Source organism: Parasteatoda tepidariorum, chromosome 6, assembly GCF_043381705.1.
Source record: "Parasteatoda tepidariorum isolate YZ-2023 chromosome 6, CAS_Ptep_4.0, whole genome shotgun sequence".
In the NCBI taxonomy this organism is placed as follows: domain Eukaryota; kingdom Metazoa; phylum Arthropoda; class Arachnida; order Araneae; family Theridiidae; genus Parasteatoda; species Parasteatoda tepidariorum.
Window position 1 is genome coordinate 86,616,264 of NC_092209.1, and position 19,866 is coordinate 86,636,129.

General features: G+C 27.3%; 1 long non-coding RNA gene across 1 annotated transcript in view; it reads left to right on the plus strand.

The window, feature by feature from the left end:
- The window catches only part of LOC139425775 (uncharacterized), a 55,403-nt gene that overhangs the window by 9,163 nt on the left and 26,374 nt on the right, over positions 1 to 19,866 (plus strand). The window contains exon 2 of the long non-coding RNA XR_011636919.1: positions 16,945 to 17,030. This is a non-coding gene — a long non-coding RNA (uncharacterized lncRNA). The remainder of the gene's footprint in view (positions 1 to 16,944; positions 17,031 to 19,866) is intronic.

Consider the following 19,866-nt stretch of genomic DNA (forward strand, 5'->3'; position numbering starts at 1 on the left):
GTTTAAATTGTTTATGACACCCAATTGTAAGAGCTAATCATTAAAGTAAGCTATGCAATTAATAAACAAATTAACAAAGGATAACTAGAAAAAATAATATATAAAAAACAAATTAACAAAGGATAACTAACAAAATTTTAGCTAACAAAATTTTAGCTAACAATTAATAATTAGCAAAAAAAAACTAGTTAACAAGAAAATCACCAAAAAAATAACAGTCAATAATTATAGAAAACAAGCTAACAATTAATAACTAGCAAAAAAATAAATAACTATTACTAACTAATAAAAAATTGGTCGAAAGAAATAATTAATCCCTTNATAAAGATCGATATTGTTTCAATAGACGTTGCTTGTTATATTAATATTGATATATTGCAAATGGTTGCGTCGGCGATAGTAGCAATCATAAAACGGCGCTGCTTTGTTCCAAAATAACCATTCTCTAAAAATATTTTCGTATTTAGATTATTGTTCACGTTAATTTTGATCTTTTAATGTGAGGATACAACTGTGAGTTTTACAGCATTATCGAAAAGGCAAACCGGTTGTTCATGGCAACATCTTTAAAACATTTTTCAAAAAAAAAAAGGAAGAAAACGAAGTTTGATTCAACAAAAATATTGTTTAATATTTACAGCATTAGTGAAAATACAACATTTATCTGAAAAAGAAAAAGCTCGATTCAACAAAAATATAACTTAATATTTAGAACAATACGGAGAAGGCAAACTAGTTGTTCATCGCGAAATCTTTTAAAACATTTTTTTTCACAAAAAGAAAAGGGAAAAAAAGCTCGATTCAACAAAAATATAATTTAATATTTTAAGAACTCGCTTTGGTCTCCGATTTTGTAGCTTACAAAGACATTTATAAAGCAATTAAGTTGTATCGCTAATTTAAATGAATTTTTTCAAATGTTTTCCGTATCTTACGTAAATATAGTCTCAGCATAAAATATTTGCAAACCATTGCTTCTGCAAATCCATTTTTTTAGAAGTAGGATCGATTTTGAATGAATTTTTACTTTTACCAGACGTATAGTTACTTAGAATAATTTCCAAAACTAGAACTCTAGCTTCGATTAACTGAGCTTGCTAGTAGAACTTATTTTTAACTCGCATATTATTATTATTGTTTTAATTTAGACACAATTTGTGAGCCACAAATCACAGGCATATACATAACTAGTATATTTTTAAAAAAATTAACGAAATTTATGTAAATGCTTTGCAATGGTAAAATATTTGTAATTAATTATTTTAATTTTATCTCTATTAAATTATAATGTTATCTAGTTAGCATTATATGAGTTTTTAATTTTATTTAAAGAATGAGTGCATGTTCGTCACAAATATAACATGACAGAAAAAACAAAATAGGAAAGTTTCCTTTTTTCCGCTTGTTTTTTCATTATAACTGGTAGATTTTATATAAGTTCGTAAAATGAAGAAAATTGTTTTGCTATTGATCATTGGAATTGAACTTGATTTGGTTTAGGAAATTTTAACGGTGCAAATAAATAATCTGCCAGGCTTCTAATAAAATGGCTATTTCGGAACTGGAACATATGGTTCATTTTCTATCTAGCACAACGATTTTATATCCACCATTACCTAAAATTTAGAAAATATTACAAACTAAGATCAGTTTTTAGGCCTATCAAACTAAGCACTATATAGATTCAGAACTGAAATTTTGTGGTTAAGGGGCTTATCAAAATGTTATTCTGTGAGAAAAAATTTATCTCGATTTCAACAGTCATTAACTAGTGTCAAAGAATTTTTTTTTTTCAAATTTTGCATTGATAATGATCGAAAGTCCAGCACGAAAATGCTGGCTATTTTTAAATTTCTAAATATAGTGACTGTTTAAATCTATTTTCTTTGTATAAGCTACTTTATTACTGTTTAAGGCAAGGGTATAAAATTATTGAAAGATTTTAAGACATTCAATAAATGACTATCAAGCAATAGTATACATTTTTTTAAAATTTTAGTGCATCAAAAACACTTTATTCTGCCATGCATATTTCGAGTTAATTCGGATAAAATACATAAAATTTAAGAAAATATAAAAACAGTATTATAATTTTTAAACGTTTTTTGCAATAAAATATTTAATTATAATAATTTCATTTAATTATAGTTCTACCAAACTTAGGTAATATAGTAATTTAGAACATAAAATTTAATGACATAAATAAGGCTAATCCTATTAGTGGCTAAAAAATGTAAGCTAAAAATACTCATTGAGTATATTAAGCTATAATGTAGTTAAATTATACTGTAGTTCAACTGTTTTATGATTATGAGTCTACTCTATTTTAGTCTAAATGTATTGTAGCTGAACCACGTTATTGTGCAACTATAAACCTACTTTTACACAGTGATGCAACTATTAGCCATAGTCTAATTATATTATTTAACTATATTGTAGGCGATTTGTATAATTTCAACACACATTTTTGTTTAACTATATTTATGGCACACACATACTTCAACTGTAAAAGTGCCATACGATTGATGAATTTTGTTTTAAATAATTAACAGCATAATTAGCATGTTTAAAAAAAATTTTTGATATATAATCAAATACCATCTACACGATGTATTTCTACTTAAGCACTTCATAGCATAATTAGTATATTTATTTAATTTTAAATTTATAAAGATGTGTGTAGCATCAATTAATTTTTTTTTAAACAATCAACAATGTAATTAGATAGTAAGTAGTAAATACTTGTTTAATAAATTTATATTTATAAATACATATTTACATATATTTTGATGTGCAATAAATGATAATTTTTGTTTAAGTAATTAACAAATTAATTAAGTAATGGCCTGTTTAATAAATTTCAAATATATATTTCTTAACACACCCAATGTAATATTTAGCAGATACTTACTATAGCTGTTTAAGTTCAATACTCATGCTTAATTTCATTATAAATAATTAACAATATACTAACATGTTAAGTTAATTTTAAAATTAATAATAAACAACATCTGTTTCCTGTTGAAATTGCATGGAGCACTCACAAGCAACTGGTGCCTGTTAAAAGCCGACATGCCCTAATGTCCACCTATTGTCATGATATATAAGTCAATTCTCGAACCCCGAGGCAAGCTCTACCAATGAAAAGTGATGTAAGAATGACGTCATATGCGTGGACTGTTGGGGGAGATTTTAATTTATGTGACGTCATTCATATATCGCTTTCACTGAAAGAACTTATAAAGGGGGTCGGAGAATTTAGTTAATAGAAAGTGTCTGAATAATTTTGTCGCCTTGCTATAACTTAGATATCGTGCAATTGTAGTTTAATTAAGGGAATATATTCAATTCTAATTTAATTCAGCCAAATTGACTTTCTAAACAGTATAAGAAATTGAATTAAACACTTAATTATTTTATGAAATAAAAAATATTCATTTCAAGATATTCAGTGCAAATTCTAGAGTATTAAAAAACTATGGATAGATATTTTATTAAAGGAAAACATTAAAAATTGGTTTCAAAATTGGCAAAACTTCAAGGCTATCGCAGTAGAATTGTTTGTTACCCACCGAATACTTTATGCTTATTATAGTATTAAGGAATAAAATTTGAAAATTTAAAAAAAGTGCCCTAAGATCTAAATTTTATAAAATCATTTTTTTAAGTTGATAAATAAACAAATTAATTATCAAAGCTTTTTCCTAAATACTTTACTGAACTACATTTCTACAAAATAACGCGTAGTAAAAGCAATTATGGGCTATAATTAATCAAGGCCACTAAAATGTAAGGTGATGCAAACATTTAAGCTTTTTACTAATATTTTTTACTTCATTTTTTTTTATTTTCTTTTTTATTTATGTTCTTTTTTTTTGAAAAAAAATGAAAGATTTTCTTAAATTTTAGTAATACGAGAAAATACATATTTAAATAAAAGTCACTTGTTACATACTTTTGGAAATATTGCATCAAATTACATCAAAATTTTGATCATATTTCATGCAACTTTAATATGAAGCTAAGGTGAACTATATTATAATGCTTCTTAAACTCGATTACGATATAATAAAGTTCAACTTGAGATTAACTTGGTTACTCATTACTAAGGTTGTCGTAATTTAAACTAAAACTGTATACTGTTTTCACTATCTTTCGAATAAAATAGTTGCAACCCGATAAAATATCAGCTGTTTATTTAGTATAGAATTTAACACAAAATAAATCTGAATAAAAGGTTGTGATTATTATAATAAAAAATAACTTGTTCATTTTATGCAGAACTTTCTTTTAAAATAATGTAAAATAAAATGTATAATATCAAATGCAATCAAAAAGTTAATTTAACGTACTACATCATGTGTTTAAAAGAAAATAAAAGCAGAAGAATACATGCTTATGTTTCTGTTAAAACTGAAATAAAAACATCGTTAAGTCACAGTTTAAACATTTTTTCGTTAAATCATCTTTTTCAACGAACGAATTATATAATAAATATTTATGATGAATTTTTAATATCACATTTTACGTTATAAAAATAATATTCAACTACATATTTGTGAGAAATTGTAAAGCTTTAAGATGATATTGCACTTGGCCTAAATTGCGTATACCTCTATAGTGAAATTTTATTTTTTCATTTTAAAATTGAAAACACTCTTTAAAAAAATATCTATTTTTTAATTTTCTAATATAATGTATTTAAATCACGTAAAACTAAAAAAAAATGTCAAAATAAGCTAAATGCCTCTAACGCTTGTTTATTTTCCCAACGGAACATTTGTAAATAAATTATATGAATTAAAGCGTACCATTTACCCTAACACGCCACCCATCTTTAAAATCTCATAATAATCTTTAAATCATTGATAAAAAGTTATAAATTTAAGTATTGAAAGCAAATTAGTTAGAAAAACGAAAACTATTCTCGATTCAAATAAAATTCAACCAAACAAAATTCACGATTATTAGCTACGGCACTATAAATTTGCTCTCCAAAATTCAAGCAAATCAGTTTAAGTAAAAAAATTGCTGAATAAGTTTCAGGTACAAATAAAAAAAAAAATTTCTTTTTCTTTTTTTTTCTTTACTTACGCAATATTTTGATATATTGTGAATACTAACTTCTATATTAAAGTTTATCGCGTTTATCAAAGTCTTTGCTTCCAAGATATCGGTGATTGTGACTTGTCTTAAAATAACAGGTTATTTTATCAAAATAGTAAAAAGTGGTAGTGAAGATCATTTCTTTATGAACATTTATCTTAGTAAAATTAAGTCACTCGTATGATCTAAATTATTTTAATATGGAAATCCACATTTATCCTAGATAATTTTATTACTTAAACGGACGAAAATATCAATTTAGTTTAAACTTAAACGTAACATTTTCTATGATTTTTAAGATTAAAAATTATGATGTTAATTTTATGTTGACTTTTAACTTGAATTCGATGAATGAATAATGAAATGATTTAGCATAGAGATTGTAAAATATTAAAAAAAATTAGACGTTTAGCATTAAAATGATTTATCAGTATAGTAGAAATTATCTGAATTTATTTAAGGTACCTCTTTTATAAATCAACTCTCAAAACTATTGATTCTGTTGCGTCTACGTGAACGATATTCTTTTTTTAAATTTTTTTATTTTTTTATAAGAGTATTAATCGCTTCAACGATTATCAAATAATTAAATGCAATAACTTTGAAAGATTCATTCTTAGCTACTGCAGAATAGGCATGCACCCAATATTTAATGATGAACAGATGCTTCAAATTTATTTATGAAATTAATATCTTTCTTTTAACAAAATAAAAACACTTAGTTTAACATACCAGCAAACAATGTGGACTTCTTTGAGAGAAGGTTCAGCGAGAAAAATCATCGTCTATTTCTTCATCAGGGATGAGCTCCTCTCTGTGGACTTTCCCGGATCCGGTAGACGACGCGCTCCCGGATCTCCGGTAGCCATCCGGACAGACAGACGAACCGTGGGCGGCCATGTTGGTGGAAGCATCGATCTCCAACGGCGAACCCACAGAAACGCCTCCTACACCACCTCATCCCGTCTTTTGGCAAAGAGCCAAGTTGCCATGGTAACTCCTCCCTCTTTTCCTATTCCACAGGTTATCTTGTTCTCTTCCTTCGGGAGGCACGCACCCTCCCCACTTCTGTCGGGGAGCAGGAGAAGGAAGAAAAGGAAAAAAAAGAAAAAATAAGAGAGAAGGAATTTTCGAACGCTTGGGGTTCTCCAACATTCGGGAAAAGCACACCTTTACACGCATCTTGTCATTTAAATACCCTACATAATCGATCCCAATATCACTTACGTATTCTCCCAAAGTACAGTATGCCTCCCCATTCCCTTGCCGGATCGTCTGCTACTTCCGGTGACTCTCCCCCCCCCTCCTTCATTGATGGGGGACGGAGAAAATTAGGTTTGCCACACATATGACTATTGTATACATTTTTGAGCTCCTTTCGATTGCCTAGCTTGAGGTGGAGTGGTAAAAGGAAAAAAAAAAGTTCTAGAAAGAAACTTACTAGCTATTAAATGGCGCTTGCTCGAAATAGATAAGGGGCATAAAGCTATGGTACGACCATTTTGGGGGTATTTTGAATGCTAGAAAGTGCAAGAAATAGCAGAGGTAGGCTGTAGTTCGACGAAATCACAGTGCATACATTTAGAGCCCATCTTAACTTTCAACCTTTTCTTAGTGCTTTCCCTCCCAAGTTCATGCTAAAGTGCGGGTATTTTTTGCCCCCCGTTTTCACAACCGCAATGACAATTCTGAAACCTTTATGTCCTTTTTTATGTCTTTCACTGCATTTTAAGTGAGACACGTACACAAGACGGAAAAGTAATATGGTGTCTTGCAAATAGCTGTTTTCAATTTCATGTTACTTTGGTATAGATATTTCGTTGGCAATTTTCCATTAGCTTAGAGTTTTAGTGTCGGTCCCGGTAAATAAAAGATTGCCTCGTAAATGAAGAAGTGAGGGAAAAATTTCGGTGTTTTTGTTTAATTCGCTGTCTGTTTCGGGGAGTAAGACTTTGAATAAAATTTTCAGGGGAAAAAAAATTAAATAGTGGGTTACCGCAGAGTTCAAACGTGCAAAACACTTATACTCGTCTAAAAAATTTAAATTTAACTGTTATGACCGAAGTAAATGGTGTATGTTTAGCTCTTGTAATTACTATATTTTGTTGAGATGAGTTCAAATTGACTGCACTTTAGTTTCAAAACCGAGTTACTAAAAAATATATATTGAGGCGGTTTTTTTAATCCATTGTTTGGTTGAGTTCTTTAAATTTTTAAGTACAGACAGTGCTCTTAATAAGATGTGGGTAATTCGGTTGCCTTTTCTACTATATTTAAACTATGAGTAATGCAATTATTTTGGCTAAAATCGACAGAAATGAGGCAATATAATGATAAGACACATTTTTTTTTGGTTAAGGAAAACATTAAGATTTTTAACCAGATAAAAAGAGGTTTTTATTTAGAGTGATTTATGTAAACTTCATAAGTACCTATCATTAAAAAATACAAAGAAACGATTTATTCAAAAATGTGACTATATTAAAGACATGGAACATCAGTATATTGCTCAAAGCTCTTCATAATTTTCATATTGCGTCCTTTCAGGATAAATTTAACAAAATAACTATTTGATAATTTTTTTACAGTTGATATAAAGCACTCTTAAACAATGGGGTGAAAGGTTTTAAAGTACTGAGAAAGTACCTGAATGGGCCTAAATAAATATCTAATTAGACCGAAGAAAATTTCAGAAAAGCAGATACAGGAAAAAATTCTGTCAGTTAAAAAGCTTTGATCCTTTTTTTTCTGTTGGCAAAAAAATATTCCCGATTAAATAAATTTTTTCATCAATTTAAAATTTTCCAATGATTTCCTTTTTAAAATCATTTCGTTTTGAAAAGTTTACCTTCCCCCTGAAAAAATGCTTCAGAAGTTGAGAACGTTTGGATAGAAAATTCAAATTCATTTTTCTTTTAAAAATAAAAATTGAAAACCCAAAATGGAATCAAATCTTCTGAAATCGTCTCATATGTTTAATTTGTGTGCCAACGCCTCTCTGTTAGGTGCATATTGACTGCAGTTAAAACAGAATTAAAGGCATTCAACAGCTTAAAATGAGAGTTTGATTTCACAAGAATCAAAGTTGGAGAAAAAAAACGAGTTTTTAATTTTCGATAAAAATGAAAATATTATGCTTCATTTAAAATAATTTTTATAAAAGTATACAAACTTCACTTTTACTTTAGAATTTTTCGCTATTGTAATTAAAAAAATATTTTCATAATTGAGTTGAGAAAACTAATTTTTAATTGCCGGAAGCAAATTAAAGTAAAATATCGAAAGTATTCATGCATAATTACATGCACAGATAAAATAACATGCATGATTGAAAGAATCTCTATTATACAAACAGTTATAAGTTAAATAAAATGACTGTTAAATAACTAACTTATGTATCATTGAATATATTATCTCAACTGATTATACGAGATTACTGAGATCATTACTGTTGGTAAAAAGTAGTGTATAAATATAAAGTGGTACAACTGGAGTACTTTTAATTTATTTTAAATTAAGTTAAATTAAAACAAAAAAAGGCAAATAATTATCACTCCTTCCCGCATTTTTATTCAATCCACTGAGGATATTTTCCTTTTCCTTCGTAATAACAGCAAAAAATAGGTATTTTATTTCTAAAAAGGAACACTCATAAAATTGTTTTTATAACGCGTTTGAAATATTTCAACTGGGCATTGATAATTAAACTTAATTACTACAAAAATCGCTAACTAATTAAATATCATCAATAAACCCAATCAAATTTCTTGATGGTCCCATCAAATCATTTTGATGGTTTATGTTGGTTTCAGTGCCATTTATGATGGTCCAGCATCATTTGATGGTCACCATCAGCCAATATTCTCCATTATGCGTGCATAGTTTTTGATATTTTGATAATTAAACTTAATTACTACAAAAATCGCTAATTAATTAAATATCATCAATAAATCCAATCAAAATTCTTGATGGTCCCATCAAATCATTTTGATGGTTTATGTTGGTTTCAGTGCTATTTATGATGGTCCGGCATCATTTGATGGTCACCATCAGCCAATATTTTCCCTTATGCGTGCGTGATTTTTGATATTCCTGCAAACTTCCATCATTTTGTGATGGAAAATGCTACTTTAATACTATGATGGTTAACCATCAAGACAAGTTTGATTCTCATGGACCAGCAATCCAAGATGAACCAACGTTTGATTTCTGAGAAACTATGATGGAAATTTTTGATGGTTTAACATGAATGAACCATCAAAACAAGTTGCTATTCTTGTGTTGGACCATCATAAATCAGTCCGAATTCCTACATTGATGATGGTTACTTACGCTTGTTGCCTTCAAATATATAATGGTTCATGATGGAATTATTGATGGTTACCATCAAGACTATGTTGATCCATCAATGAAAAATCATTAAAAAGTTTGACTTAGGAAAAAAAATTGTTAAATTAAAATTATTACACAAAAACATTTGGAAATTTTTAAAAGATTCAATAAATTTATAATCTTATATATCATTTATGATCTAATATATCAATTATAATCTAATATTAATTATTTAATAAATTATCGAACAATCTTCATAGCTTATACATTAAACCATTGGAAAGAATTATTATTTTAAGGCTAAGTGTCACGATTTGAGTTTTCTTTATTTATTTTAATTAAAGTTAGATTTTAAAAAAATATTGTTTTGACCACTCTTTTCCTGTAATTTGTGTATCATTAAATAATTAAATACATAAATAAATTAAATAATTAAAATAAATACATGAAAGTATTTAAGTGAAATGTTTATCATATTTTGTTCAACATAATTTTTGACACATGCTTTTTTTAATTAATTTAGTACCGCTGAGATATAATCCTTGCCTCATCACCATAAATGTTGTTTTGGGTTTGAATTAATTAAATGATTTATTTTCTTTTTTTAACTATCGTAAAATAAAGGAATTTTTATTTATAAAAATGTGAACTCTTGAAATTGTTTTTATAGTTCGTTTGAAGTAATTTCAACAGGGTATTAAAAGGCGAACTTAAGTAATAAACGAACTATTAATTAAATTCTAATTAATGAAATAAATTGTAAAACGAAACTTTTAAATAAAATTTCAAATAAACTTCAAGACAATTTAGTATGTTTAACAAAATAATATTCAATTAATTTATTTATTATCAAATATATTATTTACATTTGTTAGTAAATAGTTAAATAATTAATACTGACATTAANTCAAAAAAGCAGATACAGGAAAAAATTCTGTCAGTTTTTAAAAGCTTTGATCCTTTTTTTTTCTGTTGGCAAAAAAATATTCCCGGTTAAATAAATTTTTTCATCAATTTAAAATTTTCCAATGATTTCCTTTTTAAAATCATTTCGTTTTGAAAAGTTTACCTTCCCCCTGAAAAAATGCTTCAGAAGTTGAGAACGTTTGGATAGAAAATTCAAATTCATTTTTCTTTTTAAAATAAAAATTGAAAACCCAAAATGGAATCAAATCTTCTGAAATCGTTCCATATGTTTAATTTGTGTGCCAACGCCTCTCTGTTAGGTGCATATTGAGTGCAGTTAAAACAGAATTAAAGGCATTCAACAGCATAAAATGAGAGTTTGATTTCATAAGAATAAAAGTTGGAAGAAAAAAACGAGAGTTTTTAATTTTCGATAAAAATTAAAATATTATGCTTCATTTAAAATCATTTTTATAAAAGTATACAAACTTCAATTTGACTTTAGAATTTTTCGCTATTGTAATTAAAAAAATATTTTCATAATTGAGTTTTTTTTATCAAGATTGAAAACTAATTTTTAACTGCCGGAAGCAAATTAAAGTAAAAAATCGAAAATATTCATGCATAATTACATGCACAGATAAAATAACATGCATGATTGAAAGAATCTCTATTATACAAATAGTTATAAGTTAAATAAAATGACTGTTAAATAACTAACTTATGTATAATAGAATATATTATCTCAACTGATTATTCGAGATTAAATAAATAAATTATTTTAATAAGTAAATGAACAATCATTACTGTTGGTAAAAAGTAGTGTATAAATATGAAGTGGTACAACTGGAGTTTTTTTTAATTTATTTTAAATTAAGTCAAATTGAAACAAAAAAAAGGCAAATAATTCTCACTCGTTCCCCCATTTTTATTCAATCCACGGAGGACATTTTCCTTATCTTTCGTAATAACAGTAAAAAACTGATATTTTAATTTCTAAAAAAAAAAATTATAAAATTGTTTTTATAACGCGTTTGAAATACTTGAACTGGGTATTGCTAATTAAACTACAAAAATCACTAATTAATTAAATATCATTAACAAACCCAAGTCAAAATTCTTGATGGTTTCATCAAATCATTTTAATGGTTTATGTTGGTTTCAGTGCTATTCATGATGATCCAACATCATTTGATGGTCACTATATTTTCCATTATGTGTGCATGGTTTTTGATATGCCAGAAAGCTTCCATCATTTTATAATGGAAAATGCTACTTTAATGCTATGATGGTTAACCATCAAGAGAAATTTGATTATCATAGAGCAACAATCCATGATTTTTCCATCTATGCATTACTATGATGGTTTAATAGGAATTCTTGTTGCTTCTTAGGAATATACCATCTAAACAAACTTTTTTTATATTGGCCATTCATAAGTCAGTCCGAATTCCTATATTGGGATGATGGTTGTTCATGATCGTTCCAACATGTGATGTCTAAGAAACTATGATGGAAATTTCTGATGGTTTAACATGAATAAACCATCAAAAAAAGTTGCTATTCTTATGTTGGACCTTCATAAATCAGTCATAAATCCTACATTGGGATGATGGTTACTTATGTTGGTTACCATCAAAAATATAATGGTTCATGATGGAATTAATGATGGTTACCATCAAGATTATGTTGGTCCATCAATGGAAAACCATCAAAAATTTTGACTTGGGAAAAAAAGTTATGAAATAAAATTATTACACAAAAGTATTTGGAAACTTTAAAAGATTCAATACATTTATACTCTAATATATCATTTATAATCTAATATTAATTATTTAGTAAATTATTAAACAATCTTCATAGCTGATACATTACACCGCTTTAAATAATTATTGTTTTAAGGCTATGTGTCACTATTTGAGTTTTATTTATTTATTTTAATTAAAGTTAGATTTCAAAAATTTTTTGTTTTGACCACTCTTTCCCTGTTATTTGTGTATCATTATATAATTAACTACATAAATACATCAAATAGTTAAATTAAATACATAAATACATTAAATAATGAAATTAAATACATGAAAGTATTTAGGTGAAATGTTTATCATGTTTTGTTCAATATAGTTTTTGACACATGCTTTTTTTAATTAATTTAGTACCGCTAAGATCCTTGCCACATCACCATAAAGGTTGTTTCGGGTTTGAATTAATTAAATGATTTATATTAATTTTTTAATTATCGTAACATAAAGGAATTTTTATTTATAAATTGTGAACTCTTAAAATTTTTTTTGTAGTTCGTTTGAAATAATTTCAACAGGGTGTTAATAGGCGAACTTAAGTAATAAGCAATCGATTAATTAAATTCTAATTGATGGATTTTATGTAATGAAATAAATTATAAAACAAAGCTTTTAAATAAACTTCAATACAAATAAGTAAATTTAACAAAATTATATTCAATTAATTTATTTATTATCGAATATATTATTTACATTTGTTAGTAAATAGCGAATTAATTAATTACTGACATAAATTGTAAAGCAATACTTATATTACACTATTGGTAAGAAACATTGCATAAATGTGAAGTTACCAGGTTATACCTGATTTATTTTAATTAAAGTTAAACTTAGAAATTATTATTATTTATTAAACTTTTTCTTTTTGATTATTCCGAATTTTTGATTATTCCTGAGCAAATTTTGGCAGTTTTTTTTACCTCAATACATTAAGATGTCGCTTAAGTGAAACGTATTTTACAGTAATGAAATGTGACTTTTATGACAATTTCTAAATACTTTTGTTCAACTAAGTTTACGAGTTACACGCAGCTGAAAATATAAATACTTAAAATTGTTTTTATGATTCCTTTGAAGTAATTTTAACCGGACGTTACTAGGTGAACTTAAATAAGCAAAAAGCTAATTAATTTTTAATTAATGAATTTTTAATAATAAAATAAATTATAAAACAAAAGTATTAAATAAAAATTTAAATAAACTAACAAGCAAATTATAACTAAGTTAAACAAAAGTAATATTCAATTAATTTATTTTTTATCGATCATATTATTTATATTATTAAATTTTCACTGAAAAAAATTATAAAACAATCTATCGCTAAAATAATACATTATTTTTAAGAAACATTGCAGAAATGTAAATTGACCTCAGCATACTTAATTTATTTTAAATAAACTTAAACTTTGAAAAAATATTATTTTCAATCTTTTTTTGATTATTTCAAATCCCTGAGCAAATTTTGGTAGTTTTGATACCTAAATATATTACGATGTAATTTGAGTGAAACGTTTATCTTTTTTTTTTTCAATATAATTTTTATGACACTTTCTTTTAAATATTTCCATGCAGCTGAGTTTGCATCCATACCTCATAACCATAAATGATGTTTCGGGTTTCAGTTTTGCCATTTAAATGATTTAAACATATTTCATCATTAAAGTAATAACAGGGTGTTCTAAATTATAAAAACGTAAACTCATAAAAATGTTCTTAAAACTCATCGAAATAATTTAAACTGGGAATTGCTACAAGTACGAAATTAACTGTTAGTTGCGCTATCTGCTCCCATTATTTTTTTAGTGTCATAACTTTTAATTTGGGGAGGGGAGAAAGTTTACTCATTATTAAATTTAAATTACTACGACTTTTTAAAGTTATAAATTGAATTTTTAAAAAAAATTTTTTATAGCAAGTTATGTCAAACATTTATATAAAACTACTGGCATTTAAAACTTTTTTATAAGATGTATAAATATTCTACATTAAATTATAACTCTATTATGTGAAATACTTCTATGAAGCTAGTAGTATTAACGGTTAAATAACTGTACTGTACGGTAATGACATTTCTGGTAAAAGTAAGCGTAATTTTGGTTAATAAAACCAAAATATACGGTATTTAAACCATTCATTTGGTAATAATGTCGTTCATATGTTATGGTTTACCTAGAGTTCTGGTCTTTTAAAATATAGTTATTATTACCACATTTTTAGTAAAAAATACAAAATCTAAAAATAATTTTAGTCAAATAAATGATTTTTATACCATGCTCTAAGGTAACATGATAAATTTTTCCCATTTACGAAATTTTACTGCATATAATAAAGTCGTGTTTTTTTGTTGTTAATTTTACCAAAATTATTACCAAGAGCTTCGGTTAAAATTACTGAGCTTTTTAAGTGTTTCTGTAGAGCTCAAACCACAGTAAATTTTAACACAATCAAGTTGATTTTACCATGCTTTTTTGTTGCGTATTTATTAGTTAATATTGAAATAAAGAATTTGTTTGAAAAATTTGTTCGTAAATACATTGCAAACTGATTTAACACTGCTGCATGTCTTGCTTTGTTTTAAAACTCATTTAATTCGTTGTTTTCTAGTTGTTATTCTTACATTGTGTTCTTTTATCATTTAATGCTTTACAGTTTAAACGATATGTTAAAAAATCGAACTATGATTTTCTTAACGGAAATCTTAATATATCCAAATTATAAAAATTACATATTATTTTACATAAAAGGATATTACATTCCGTGCATTTTGAAACATATTTTACAGCAAACGATAAAATATTTTTTAGATTGAAGTTTTACTACAAATTTCTCTATTTAAAGATAAATTTTTTTAAATGAAATAGTTTAGAATAAAATTTAAGTGTATGTAGTAAGAATTTCATTTTTTGATAATTTCGTTGAGATTAATGAAAAGACGTAAAACATATTTCTTTTTTCTTTTTCAGCGCCTTGTGGCAAAATCTTTCTATTTAAAGCTATGCCTTTAAAAACTTTTTTCCATGGACTTACTTTTATTTTTTAGAAGCATTTATTGTTTTCTTTTGAGTTTGTTTAAAATAATACTATAGTAATAATGTTTGAAATAGATGTTTCATGAACATTACAAGATTACTAACCAGTTTATGATCATTAACAAGTTTTAAAAATTTGACAGCATGTTATTGTTTTTAAAAATTAATACGCTTTAATATTTTAAAAACATTAATTTTAAACTATTTATGCGTTTAAATTTTATTTATTTTTAAGTAATCCTAGGCTTTAAAATATCTCTCTCTTCTAATAAAATATTTACCAAATAAGAGCAGTAATTTTACCTCAAGAGCTGCTCATTCAAATCTTTACTTGACCAAGTTTCAATTAAAGGTAGTGTTTTTAAATTTACTTTTAATATGATTATGGAAATTCATTTACAGTTTGATTACCCAAATAACATATTCCAGATACCGCTTACAAAGTTCAGAAATTCAGTTTAATGTCTACCGAATTTAATTAGCGATACTATCTATTAAGAAGGCGGCTACAAACACAAACTTTATTTTTAACCGCGTCGTCTTTGAAAATTAAGTGGTTTATTTTGAAATTCATTTTAAAAAGTAGTTTTTGTAACTTATTTTGTTAATTACAGAGGATCAATTACATATCTTAACTAAACTTTAAATTAACAGGAAAACATTATTAAGGGTAGCATAAAATCATATATAACCATATTTTACCTTACCACTAAGCTATAAACATGTAATTCAATTTTTAGGTAAGGCTCGCAATTCGCTTACTTATATTTTTTCTCATTCCTTGCTGCAGAATGTTGCGCGAGGTGTGTCAATTAAGAGATTTACCGCAAACCCTTATCTCCAAATTGAAAGCAGCGGTGACTCAGGAGATAGAGCATTCGCTTCTTGATGAGAATGCCCAGGTTCAAATCTCAGTGGTAGTTGGTTAATACGAATTCTCCTCCCGGCTTGCGCTGATCACAATGCTGACGGAAGAATTTTTCAATGGTAGATGGATCATGGGTTAGAATCTCCTTGCCACCGGGCTAATCGGGAGAGATTTTCGTGGTTTTCCTCTCAATGCATCGCAAATGTTGGTTAGTTCCATCAAATAATTCTCCACGAAGGCCATTTGTCCCAATGCTTGAACCAGGAGTTTCCTTTTCTTCTGGGATGGGTTTAAAATTGCAAAGCTAAGGAATCGAACATTGATAATCGTGAACTCTAACTTGGGTCGGTTGTCCAGCGCCTGAAATAAAAAAAAGTTGTATGAAATGAAAAAAAAAAACCATTGGATTCAAGTCTGGTGAATAACGTGGCTTTCTTGCACTGTGAGAAAGTCAGAAAAATATGACTTGAACTATCCTTGAGTGTCTTTAGTTTTCTTTAGTTGGATTTGAGGCCTGATGAAACATCCAATTGTGTTTTACAAAAGACATTTGTAACCATGAGACCATCGTAGATATATCCGTGATAAAACTATATGGTTTCGAACTCTATCAAAACTATTTCTTGTCACCCTATAATTAATAGGTAATACCATATAATTTCAAAATTGAAGGCATGTTACCGGAGTCTTTAGGCACGTAATTATTTTAGTACCTGGTAATCCTGTTGTTAGATTAAAAAGTAATAGAATCCTTTTGGCTGTGGTATACATAAAAAGCTTATTATAAAACAATGACAATTCACAAGCGCTTCAAAGAGAAAAACAAATGGTTGAAAATCTATGATTCACTTAGTTGGTCGTTTCTCGTTTGACCACACTTTTAATTTCCTTTATCTTCCAGGTTTGAATCCCTAGGGATGATTTGTTAAATAGCATGCTGCATCCAGTTTTCGTAGATAGCTGTGCTAACGTAAAGTATTCGAAGTGGTAAGTGGATTAAATGTTTGAATCCCTTTTCGCTCCATGCCAAGATTTTGTGGTTTTTCTGTCATCATGATAGTTGGCCAATGTGGGCCAATGCCTTACTCTGAAGATTTCTCCATAACGACTGGTGTTTTCTTTAAATTTAACAGAATTGCTGGTTATTTTCACAAAAAAAAACTTTAAAGAAGAGAGGTGAATTTATTCAAATGCTTGATCAAGTAACTTTCTTGTCATCTGAGTTAGGACCAAAATTACAAGATAACGAAGAGGAAACACAAAACGAAATATGGCTCAGATCTTTAACGTTGGTATGAAGTTATTATATGAAAAATTCAAACTAAGCGATAGTTATCTATTATTTTAATTTCAGAACTTTTATAGAAATTTTGGTTAGTTTTTTTTTCTTTCAGAATTTGATTACAAGCTTGGAGGCTGTACCAACAATTTTTGTCTTTTTTTCAACGATGGAAAAAGATCAAAAATATAGTTTTATTCTTAATGATGCCATTTAGCAGGAAAAGGATGTCCCGAAAATTTCTCTGACAGAATCGCTAAAAATGCACAATCAAAAAAATTGGTTTAGCTTTGAACCACAATATCGGTATTTCAAACCATAGTATCGTGCAAATATGCTATAGCGTAAATCAATGCCATGACTCTTCTCGAAGACTAATACAACCTGTCCCGCAAAATGCAAAGAAAGAATGATTCCAAATGATATTATCAATATTTCAAAAAGGACATTTAAATAGAAAGGGTCTCTGTTAATTTACATAATGTCTGTAAGTATTATTTATTTGTTAGGAAAAAAAATATATCATTATATGAAGCACTTACACTCCCATACCTCTGATAACCAAAATTAGCCTACTAAGAAAAACAAATTTTAGTTACTTATGGCATAAAATAAGAAGTATTAAAATTTTCTCTTCGATAGTCAGCCCTTAGTAGGAAATTAGGTTACCCTAATAAAATATTTTTGTTAGCCAACCCTCCAAAAAAGGTCAAATCTAACTTTTGAGTAATGCGATATTAAATTGAATTATGTTTTCGTTCAAAAATAATCATTGTAATATGTGCATTGTAAAAAAATGTAAATTTTTCCGGAATTTTTTTACTATGTAGTTAGGTTAAGGGAGATATATTTATATTTGATGAAGCTGCTACAGCCGTAAGTCTACACTTTTGATCATAAAGTAAAAGAGATTAGTTGATCCCATCTGTTTATCTTCCTTATCTATAATACTACAAACAAGGAACTTAATATTAGTGATTATAAGGAAGATATAGATAAAAGAACGCATAATTTTTAGACAGTAAATATAAGACATTACAGGACAAGACAAATGGATGGAATGAGATAACATTTCTTACATTTACTTGAAATACTGAAAGTGTGCAGAAAGAAGAGAGCCACCTATTAAAATTATCTTACACTAGATGGTTTGATTTGCAGTATGGCTCAACTTGTCATGATTATTGTGGTTGCAAAAAATTTGCCCGCTACTGAGCTTCGAAGCTTTCAAAAACGTAACTCTTAACAGTGTACTTGACTTCATAACTGGATTCTGTACACTTGTCAATTTATTACTAACTTATATTATTTTATAGGAATAGAATTTTTTTTTCGGATGGGAGGGTAAGCATTCTACTACGAGAGGACATACATCCTCTTGACATTCTTCTGGTGTGAGCCCTTTCTCGAAATTTCATTTTGATATTCTTCTGGTGATATTCCTGTTTCAAAATTTCAATTTTTATAAATTCGCCGTAGCATTTTGTAATCGAAAAAATAAACGAGAAACATTAAAATTGAGAAACCTGTGGAAATACGGGAAAAACAAAGTAGACACTTACATACATTAAGAACTAAATTTAATGGTGTAATAACTAATTAATTTTTTACAAACGCATTTTTTGTGAGAGAAAGTGTTATTATCTTACAACCAGAATCTAACAATATGATTTGAGCGAAAAAAACATAGCAATACCTAAAATTCTAAGATTTTGATCACTAATGGCCGATAACATCTCTCTACCAATTCTTAATGATTAATTTTTCCAATTTAATTTTGATTTATCATATTCTTATTAAAGCAAAAAGTATTTTCTGTCTAATTCGTTTTTTGTCCTCGTCATTTATAATGGCCAAATGTCAGTATCTTTAATCGAAAATATGTTTTTTATCATTATGATTATAGAATCAATAAAACGTTTCTTAAGATAACATTCATTACAGACAATAACAATTGAGAGATTAAAAGAAATTAAATTGTTGAAGACAATTATTAATTGCTGCTCTCCTACATCCCATTATTTCACATTATTAATTGTTATGTAACATGATAAAGTTCTGTTATTAGATCTATGCGAATGATAAATAGTATTTAATACTGAGATGCTTTTGAGAATTCATATAGTGTCATGGAAAAATAACTTTAGAATGCACATTGCACAATTAATTCATCATTACAAGAACTTATTAAATTTAATTTATTGCCACCAGATACCAGATGCGTTATATTCTACTTGTGATTGCAAAATATTCCGTGTCAAATTAGGATAAAAAGCATCGGCGCACTGAGTAGAGCTTCGTTAAATCCATTTTTACCGTAAAATTTTACACCATAATTTTTAAAATAAAATTTCTTGAATTACAGTAATTCAGTGATTTTACATTAAATATTGCTGTAAAATTTAGAATATATCAGATTTTTTGTTTCATAAGATTTAATGGTTGGCAAAAAGTACAGGCACCCTGAGTCCCGGGGTTTAATATATAGTACTTATTTATTGATTTTGCTGAATTATATATATATATAACATCCAATTGTGTTTT